Source organism: Bos indicus, chromosome 10, assembly GCF_029378745.1.
Source record: "Bos indicus isolate NIAB-ARS_2022 breed Sahiwal x Tharparkar chromosome 10, NIAB-ARS_B.indTharparkar_mat_pri_1.0, whole genome shotgun sequence".
NCBI classification, from domain to species: Eukaryota; Metazoa; Chordata; class Mammalia; order Artiodactyla; family Bovidae; genus Bos; species Bos indicus.
In genome coordinates, this window is record NC_091769.1 from 2,017,993 (window position 1) to 2,028,336 (window position 10,344).

A 10,344-nucleotide genomic window follows, 5' to 3' on the forward strand; every position below is an offset into this window, starting at 1 on the left:
GATCTAATCTTACTGCATTGTGGTCAGAAAAAATGCTTGGGATGATTTCTATTTTTTTGAATTTACCAAGGCTAGCTTTATGGCCCAGGATGTGATCTATCCTGGAGAAGGTTCCATGTGTGCTTGAGAAAAAGGTGAAATTCGTTGTTTTGGGATAAAATGTCCTATATATATCAATTAGGTCTAACTGGTCTATTGTATCGTTTAAAGTTTGTGTTTCCTTGTTAATTTTCTGTTTAGTTGATCTATCCATAGGTGTGAGTGGGGTATTAAAGTCTCCCACTATTATTGTGTTATTGTTAATTTCTCCTTTCATACTTGTTAGCATTTGTCTTACGTACTGTGGTGCTCCCGTGTTGGGTGCATATATAGTTATAATTGTTATATCTTCTTCTTGGATTGATCCTTTGATCATTATGTAGTGACCTTTATGGGGAGGAATTCTTTTGCAGAACTTAGTTGGAATGGGAAGAAGAAAAAAACTGGAAGACTTCTAGAAAAATGATGCAAACACTGTATACAGTGAATTCATGCCCAATTAAACTGTGATTTTTTTTTTAACTTCAATCTAGATTACTATGATCAGATATCATAGTCATCTGACAGCAATTTGGTAGGAAATCAGGAATAAGCAGCTGGTTATTTTAATTGTGACTTTAATCTTGCATTTTTCCTTATTTGCTGTGACGTATCCCTTAATTTTCTCTGTAATAAAATAATAACAATATTCAAATAGTACTTTCTTGCCTCTTCCCATGCTTTCTGTGCCAGTGTTTCCAGCTTCCTCCTGCTCTCCAAAAATGTTTTAAACCCCAGATCATGTGAGATTCTGATTTAAGTTTAAAAACTTCACTCCTTGAAGGTTTATTACTCAATTCGAATTTGAAAGGGACTGCATGACTATTTGATTATCCATAGAGTCCAAGAGGCATTTAAAAGCTTGGGAAAAATAAGATATATGAATAAAATGAAAGGAATTGGCATTCTGTAACTCAGAAAACTAAGATCATGGCATCTGGTCCCATCACTTTGTGGGAAATAGATGGGGAAACAGTGGAAACAGTGTTAGACTTTGTTTTCTTGGGCTCCAAAATCACTGCAGATGGTGATTGGAGCCATGAAATTAAGACACTTACTCCTTGGAAGGAAAGTTTTGACCAACCTAGATAGCATATTCAAAAGCAGAGACATTACTTTGCCAACAAAGGTCCATCTAGTCAAGGCTATGGTTTTTCCAGTGGTCATGTATGGATGTGAGAGTTGGACTGTGAAGAAAGCTGAGCGCTGAAGAATTGATGCTTTTGAACTGTGGTGTTGGAGAAGACTCTTGAGAGTCCCTTGGACTGCAAGGAGATCCAACCAGTCCATTCTAAAGGAAATCAGTCCTGGGTGTTCATTGGAAGGACTGATGCTAAAGCTGAAAGTCCAGTACTTTGGCCATCTCATGCGAAGAGTTGACTCATTGGAAAAGACTCTGATGCTGGGAGGGATTGGGGGCAGGAGGAGAAGGGGACGACAGAGGATGAGCTGGCTGGATGGCATCACTGACTCGATGGACATGAGTTTGGGTAAACTCTAGGAGTTGGTGATGGACAGGGAGGCCTGGTGTGCTGCGATTCATGGGGTCGCAAAGAGTCAGACACGACTGAGCAACTGAACTGAACTGAACTGAACTGAACCTGGAGAAATGAAGACTGAAATCTTTAATACATGAAGGACTATTATATAGAGGAGGATAAGTGATTTTTCTCTGTCTTCCATGAGAACAGAATAAGAGGAAATAGATTTAAGCTATAGCACACAGGATTTAGATTTGAAATAAAAAGCTTTCTAACTCTAGGGAATGTAAGGCATTTTATCAGTGTCCTTGTTAAATCCCAAAAGGGATTTAAGGAAAAGAAAGTGGAAGGAATACTTTTATTGTTAACATTGTTTATTAAGAGATATTCCCTGTGAATGTTTAGAGGAGGATAGAGACCTGCTTATTTTGGGTGGTCTTGGCTCCTAAAGAAAATAGAAAGCACCAGTTTTCTTCCCTATAGGGAAGTGTCGAGCACAGTGCTCTGCAGGCAGGACTTCTTAATAAAATGTAGTGAAATGTATACACCCTCTTCTTAAAGACCAGAAAACAAAGGTAGTATAATAATTCTATGCCCTAAGATCAAGCAGCTGGCTGCTATTAGGATCAAATTTACACAGTTATTTAAGACAAAATGTAGATTTGAGCCAGAAAATAGATTTTGACCTTTTTTATACCTAGAACATTGGATTAACAACCCTGAACTACAGACTCAGGCATACACTCTCCCTGCTATATCCTGGGTGCTTGTACTATTTCTAGATTAACAATTCAGGAAGCTATGAATTGGTTAGGTGAGTCTGTGACTTGGTTCTAGACAGCAATACATATAATACTGAGAAGTTTCTTTAAAAAAGGATTAAAAATAATATATTCAGTAATTCATTGAGCTCCTATAGCATATGAGGAGTCGGACACTGAAGCGACTTAGCATGCACACATGCACTGGAGAAGGAAATGGCAACCCGCTCCAGTATTCTTGCCTGGAGAATCCCAGGGACAGAGGAGCCTGGTTAGCTGCTGTCTATGGGGTCGCCCAGAGTCGGACATGACTGAAAAGACTTAGCAGCAGCAGCAGTATATGAGGCATTACACTAAGTTCTAGGCAGTACAGAAAATGGAGAAGATGTTTGTGAAATAATGTGGAGATAAGCTGTCCCTTAATTTTTTCCAGTGACTTAAACAGAGATTGTTGCCTAATTTAATTCTTTTTATAACCTGATCAATGCCCGATTATACCACCCTGAACACACCTGAGCATCTGCCAGTGTAAAAGCTAAACATCAGGAGAAGGTAGATAGGAAAAAACAAATGGGAGCAGCTTTATGTTTTCTCTGAAGTATTGGGTGCAGGTTTAAAACCCCACATCTGTTCCCTCTTTGGCATCTGCCTCTTCTTTTTTTCACCCAGCCTTGGGGACCAACCTGCTCTTCCATCCCTGCCCTGTACACTGCTTCCCTCATGCATGTGCCATATTGCCAGCTCCTGCACAGGCTCACAACCTACATTTTCATTCTCTTGTCTGTTCAGTTAGCATAACTCCTAGGGTCCTAAATGGAAAGTAACTAAAATGGTGTTTGAAGGCCTCCTGTGATGGTGTAGAGTGGGCAAGGCACTTCAGGGCAGAGTTCCTCAGACTAGAGCCTGGCACCTAAATTTGAGGTATCAAGTCCAGAATTTTGTTTTACCTTCTATGACAGAAGTAAAGTGATAATAATTAAAATCTGCTATAGAATGAGGAAAACTTTCAAGTAACACCAACAGCAGGCACTGAGAAATAAAAGAGAAAAAAATTGTTAAAAATGCTAGTTACAATAAATGTATAAACCAATAATCAATTATGTATAATTGTCAATAACATAAAAACACAATAGCAATGATTCATCATTAAATATGCCAGATTAATTTTGCATAGATTTCAATTTAAACTATTCATGTGATTCAGTTTTCAAAAGTTCTTGGTTTTGTAGCACAATCTTCTGTCTGTTCAGAGCATGTAAGACAATAGATAAGATGGTATCTGCCCACGGAGTACCCACCGATACGTAATTATTCACACCGTTTGGTTACTATTGCATAAGTAATGATGGTTAAAAAAACCAACCAGCATATTTTTCTGATTGCCTTAGCTGCCTTTCCTGAAGGAAACATACTGGTTTTCAAGGCTGGCTAATCTTGGCCTAATAATAAATTGTTGTTAATGTTGAGAGAAATTTAATCAGATTACTTTCATTTTGGTAATTTCAGGATTTCTAGGTTCTACCTCCTGCCTCCCCAGCAAAAACTGAACAGAGAATATTGGATTCTCTGCTCATTAGATGCTTTGCCCAAACATTACGTTTTTTTTTCCAAATAAGATTTAACCAAAAGATAATCAGAGATAGTTTCTCCCTTACCCATCCTCCTGCTTCATCAGGCGTTGTTTTTAACTTTGATAAACGTAATATTGTCTGTATTTTGATTTTAAGATTAAAAAATTAATATAGGCACTAAAGGAATCACACAAAATAAAACTTTTGTTTTTTGAATTAACTTTTATGATTAAGGAAAGAAAAAAAGCAATTAATGACTTAATTATCAGCTAGGTCCTTGCTGACCCAATTAATGCAATTTCTTTAACCTACTATTCTCTTTTATCTGTATTGAGCTGTGATTTTTTTGTCTGTCATCAATTTAATTTCTTTTCCTTTCCCTTGAAGGAGTTATTCCAGATTCTTAGCAGCCTTGCTGAACTGCAGGGAAACCAAGGGCTTTTATGTATTCAAATTCTTAATTGTAAACATTGTGACAAGCACTGGCAAACTGTGATTTGGCAGAATTGGTGTGACGTCATAGAAAAGAATTTCTTTTGTTTTATTTAAAAGTGGTTTCCAAGTTTTTCCCCAGTAAGTGTGGCTTCTATCTTGAGCTCGAAGAGAGCCCTTTACCAGATGTCAGAACCAAGACATCATCTTTGACTTCTAAGGACTTTATCCAAGCTGACCTGGATTACTCCCCTTCATGAATTGAACACAAACTTCTTAAATAACACTCCATTTCTCCAGGCTAATGTTCTCCCTTTTTGTCCCATTTATCTTGCCCTATCTATCCTCATCCTTTGTCTTAGGCAGAACTTTCTCATCTCAATTCCCTCAGCATAAAAGTGACTCTCAAACACTATTATCTCCTTAAAATATTTTCAAAAAGAGGTATTGCTTCCCATCCTAATATCACCCTCTGTAAGCAGGCAAGTTACAGGCTGATGAATCTGCTATAAGTTATTGGGAAAATCCTTAAACAGAATATTACATAAGTGGTTTGTTAGCACTTAGGGGAAAAAGCCAGTGATAAACTGTGAGGGTATTCATGAATTTTCTAAGAACGAATGGCAAACTAATCTCTCCCTTACATAGGTTCCCTGCACTGGGAGGTCAGAGAACCTGTAGAGAGCATTTTGATTCCAGCAAGATGCTTGAAGTAGTTGCTCAAGATGGCTTCATGGACAAGATGTAGAAAACAGAACTGGGTGAAATGGCCCAGTCTGTCAGAACTGCTATGGCTACTCCATGAAATTATCTAATTTAGGAGGTGATTTTTAGAGATGTGCCACAAGACTCTTAGTTGGTGTAACTTCAGTAAGCATTTTGATTTATAGTTTGGGTGAGTCATGGAAGGACCTTTTCTATTTCCTGTTTGATTGTCTATTTGATCTTCAAAGCCCCACCTCAGAAGTCTTCTGTCACACCCCAATTTGGTTCAGAGATCTCCCTTCTGTATCACTATAGTAGTTTTTCATAGAATTTTCCACATTATTCTGTAATTCCTTGCTTTCTTGCCTGTTTCCTTTGGGAGGTTGTGAAATTCTTGAGGTAAAAGACCAATCTTATTTAACTTTATATCCCACAGCATCTGGTACTCAGTAAAGTATTTTTGAGTAGGTGAATTTAATGTCAAATTTAGTATTACTTTCATGTGATACAAAAAAGGAAGTAATATAGTTAACAACAGGATTAAGATTCAAAAGGAGTTGAGTGGCTAAAAAAATGGCTGCACTTAATAAAGTTCAGTACCTTGACTCCATTGATTTTATGGACCACTTTTGATTGTCTCTTACCCTCTTGCTGTTCTGTGTTTCCTCCCACAAAGCTTAATTTCATGGTTGATCATCACTCCCTTGCCCATCTTTTGCCTTGTCCTTTACAAAACCACAGCCATGGATAAATCTGGCTCTCTACATGAATCCGTGGATAAACAGGACTGCAGACTAGCCTCACTCTTGATGGCACTGATCTTTTTGTGTGTCCCTAACCTCTTCCCTCTCCAAGTCTGTCACATGACTATTTTGGACTTTTTCTCTCCTCAAACACTATCACCTCCTCCATTCATAGTCTCAGCTGATGACCTTCCTTCTTGTTCACTAAAAAAATGTAAGTAGACTGATGAGGATGTTCAAATCACTCATCATGTCCTGTGCACCTACATACTTTGTCTTCCTTTATGTTCCTAGAGAGATAAACTGTTACAATTAGACATAAAACCATCATATACACTCTCTTCCACCTCTTTCATTTACTGAAGAAAATCATCCCAGGAATTCTGGGATTTCTTACAATGTGTTTTCTTTATTTACTTTTCTATTATGTCACATTCACAAGAATATAAACATAGTCAGATGTAAATACAAGACACTTATCCTCTCATTGCTAAACAACTTAAGCATTAGGTTGTGTTAATAGTAAGTAAAAGGAAGTAACCATTTTTCTATTTGTTTTACAAATATTTATTAAGTACCTCTTAAATATATACTAGTAACTGTCATAGTTTCTGGAACTACCACAGTGAACAAAACATAAAAATGCTTAACCTCATGGAGTTATATTCTAGTGTATTTTATTATACATTGTGTGTATACATATAGCTGACTCACTTTTGTTGTGCAACAGAAACTAATAAAACCTTGTAAAGCAATTATACTTTAATTTTAAAAAATGGATTCAGATAAGAAACATTAAAAAAAAAAAAAGAGAGGGCTTCTGTAGTGGCTCAGTGGTAAAGAATCTACCTGCCAATGCAGGAGACCTGGGTTCAACCTCTGATCTGGAAAGATTCCACATGCTGCCGAGCAACTGAGCCCGGGAGCCACGATTACTGAGCCCAGGAGCCATGATTACTGAGCCCATGAGCCCAGGGAGCCATGATTACTGAGCCTGAAAGCCACGATTACTGAGCCCGGGAGCCATGATTACTGAGCCCATGAGCCCAGGGAGCCATGATTACTGAGCCTGAAAGCCACGATTACTGAGCCCGGGAGCCACGATTACTGAGCCCAGGAGCCATGATTACTGAGCCCATGAGCCCAGGGAGCCATGATTACTGAGCCCGGGAGCCACGATTACTGAGCCCAGGGAGCCATGATTACTGAGCCCATGAGCCCAGGGAGCCATGATTACTGAGCCCAGGAACCATGATTACTGAGCCCATGAGCCCAGGGAGCCACGATTACAGAGCCCAGGAGCCATGATTACTGAGCCCATGAGCCCAGGGAGCCATGATTACTGAGCCTGAAAGCCACGATTACTGAGCCCGGGAGCCACGATTACTGAGCCCAGGAGCCATGATTACTGAGCCCATGAGCCCAGGGAGCCATGATTACTGAGCCTGGCAGCCACGATTACTGAGCCGGGGAGCCATGATTACTGAGCCCGGCAGCCACGATTACTGAGCCCATGAGCCCAGGGAGCCATGATTACTGAGCCTGACAGCCACGATTACTGAGCCGGGGAGCCATGATTACTGAGCCCGGCAGCCACGATTACTGAGCCCGGCAGCCACGATTACTGAGCCCATGAGCCCGGGGAGCCATGATTACTGAGCCCGGGAGCCACGATTACTGAGCCCAGGAGTCACGATTTCCGAGGCCGGGAGCCACAACTACTGAAGCCTGCACAGCCTAGAGCGCGTGCTCCCAACAGGAGAAGCCACCACAGTGAGAAGTCCACAACCAGAGAGTAGCCCCACAACCAGAGAAAGCGTGTTTGCAGCAAGGAAGACCCAGCAAAACCAAAAGCAAATATTGTTTTTTAAAAAAGAGCATATGCTTTGGAATCAGAGAGGCAAGAATTTGAATCTTGGCTTACTTTGACCTTACTTATTTTCTTTGAGCCCCATTTTCCCCATCAATAAAGTATGGGCACTAATACCTACAATAAAAGATCATTTACTTAGACTGTCGGGACCTGACTCATTCCAGGTTAATATTTCTTACTTTAGATATCTTAATTCCTAAAGAGCACAGTGATTTACCAAAGCCATTTTAGTCTGATAGTTTTGGTATATAATATGAGATGTCAACTATGATATGAAATAAATTTAATATGCATTGATGTCTTACAGAATCACTTTTATGAGTTAAATACCATGCAAATTACTAAAGAATTCTGTGTATCTGTGGATGATTCAAATGAAAATATTTGTTTACCTGTGAAAGGAAAATATGTATCACATAAAATATAAAGATTTAATGTTATAAACATTGTATGTATAATCAATATATTTTGCCCATCACACTTTTATTACAAAATCAGAATTTATAAACCATATTCATTTCCTTAAAAAATGGCTTTAAAAAGCACCTGGAAATTTTTTAGGCACAAGATTTATTTTAAAAACATACAATTTGTTCCTAATCTGCAGAAAGAAGTTTCGTAAGATTACTAATCACTAGGATTTGCTTTTTCTGTAGCAGCCACAGGAGAGGACGATACAATAGGTCTTCGGAAAAGGTCAGGCGGGACCCACTGTGTACTTGTTCTTTCTTTCATTTTCAAGCTTCTCTCCCTTCCTATGCCTTTGGAGTAACTTCTGCTCACCAGTGAATATATTTTGTTCCATGGGATTTATGAAATTTCTAACCTTTCTTTGTGTTCTGCACTGCCTTGTCCATTTCATCATCACCTTCCTGTCATTTACCACCTTGAAGCAGATTCTTTACTATTGAGCCACCAGGGAAACCATAAATAAACAAAAAAACAACTTAGCTCAGCAAAGCACATTATAGCAAAGTGATCTGTTATTATATAGCGTGACTAAAAATGGGCAATCATGAAAAACATTCTTTTAAAATATAAATTATTATTTGAATGCTTACAGCCTTTAAACTTTCAAAGAAATTATCTTCAGTTATACCATGTACAGTTGATATGAGGAGTTCAAGAAATAGTAATGGATATAGAGACTTCACACAATGTATTGTTTTTCAGTCACTAAGTCCCTACTCTTTGCAGCCCCCTGGACCGCAGCACACCAGGCCTCCTTGTTCATCACCAACTCCCGGAGTTCACTCAAACTCATGTCCATTGAGTCGGTGATGCCATCCAGCCATCTCATCCTCTGCCGTCCCCTTCTCCTGCCTTCAATCTTTCCCAACATCAGGGTCTTTTCCAATGAATCAGCTCTTCGTACCACACAGTGTATACAGCACAAGGTAATTGCTTAATAAATTACTTTAATTATTATTCTTGTAAAAGCATATTAGTGTATATTTAGAGGAAAATTCCTAGGATTATAAAGGGATCAGTATAATATGAGGATTTTTTAAAAAGTTATCTTAACTATATGCATACAGTTGTACAGTCATATTTCCTTTAGAGTTCTCCATACATTATACATATTAGCTGATGAGCTTCTAGTTGATAAGAACCACACCAGTTTAACTTGGTTTTTTCCAGTCTCTAATCAAGCACTAAGAATTTTGTAGGTGCATTCTGTTTGTACTGGATAAAGCTAATTTAATAGTTTCCTTTCAGCTGAAGAAGATTGGGAGCTTCCAATGATTCTTGAAAATTATTAAATTAGGATTAATGATTATACAGAGAATCTTGATGAATGTGAAACTCTTGATGAAATCTCTTGATGAAAGTGAAAGTGGAGAGTGAAAAAGTTGGCTTAAAGCTCAACATTCAGAAAACGAAGATCATGGCATCCGGTCCCATCACTTCATGGGAAATAGATGGGGAAACAGTGTAAACAGTGTCCGACTTTATTCTTCTGGGCTCCAAAATCACTGCAGATGGTTACTGCAGCCATGAAATTAAAAGACGCTTAATCCTTGGAAGGAAAGTTATGACCAACCTAGACAGCATATTCAAAAGCAAAGACATTACTTTGCCAACAAAGGTCCGTCTAGTCAAGGCTATGGTTTTTCCTGTGGTCATGTATGGATATAAGAGTTGGACTGTGAAGAAGGCTGAGCACCGAGGAATTGATGCTTTTGAACTGTGGTGTTGGAGAAGACTCTTGAGAGTCCCTTGGACTGCAAGGAGGTCCAACCAGTCCATCCTAAAGGAGATCAGCCCTGGGATTTCTTTGGAAGGAATGATGCTAAAGCTGAAAGTCCAGTACTTTGGCCACCTCATGCAAAGAGATGACTCATTGGAAAAGACTCTGATGCTGGGAGGAATTGGGGGCAAGAGGAGAAGGGGACGACAGAGGATGAGATGGCTGGATGGCATCACTGACTTGATGGACGTGTGTCTCAGTGAACTCTGGGAGTTGGTGATGGACAGGGAGGCCTGGTGTGCTGTAATTCATGGGGTCGCAAAGAGTCGGACACGACTGAGTGACTAATCTGATCTGATACAGAGAATCTATTATTGCATGGATTAATATTAGACAAGTTCAGGCATCTATTTTATTCATTCATATATTCAGTCTGTCATCTTCAAATCACTCAATAAACATTTATGGAGCATTTCTCACTCCTTATTAAGTATAATAGGTTTTGAAAA

The 10,344-nt window shown here is 39.0% G+C and overlaps 1 long non-coding RNA gene across 2 annotated transcripts in view; it reads left to right on the forward strand.

The window, feature by feature from the left end:
* The window catches only part of LOC139185179 (uncharacterized), a 138,955-nt gene extending 128,983 nt beyond the window's left edge, over positions 1–9,972 (forward strand). For both annotated transcript variants that reach the window (XR_011568695.1, XR_011568696.1), the window contains exon 3: positions 8,842–9,972. This is a non-coding gene — a long non-coding RNA (uncharacterized lncRNA). The remainder of the gene's footprint in view (positions 1–8,841) is intronic.
* Positions 9,973–10,344: the final 372 nt, after the last annotated feature.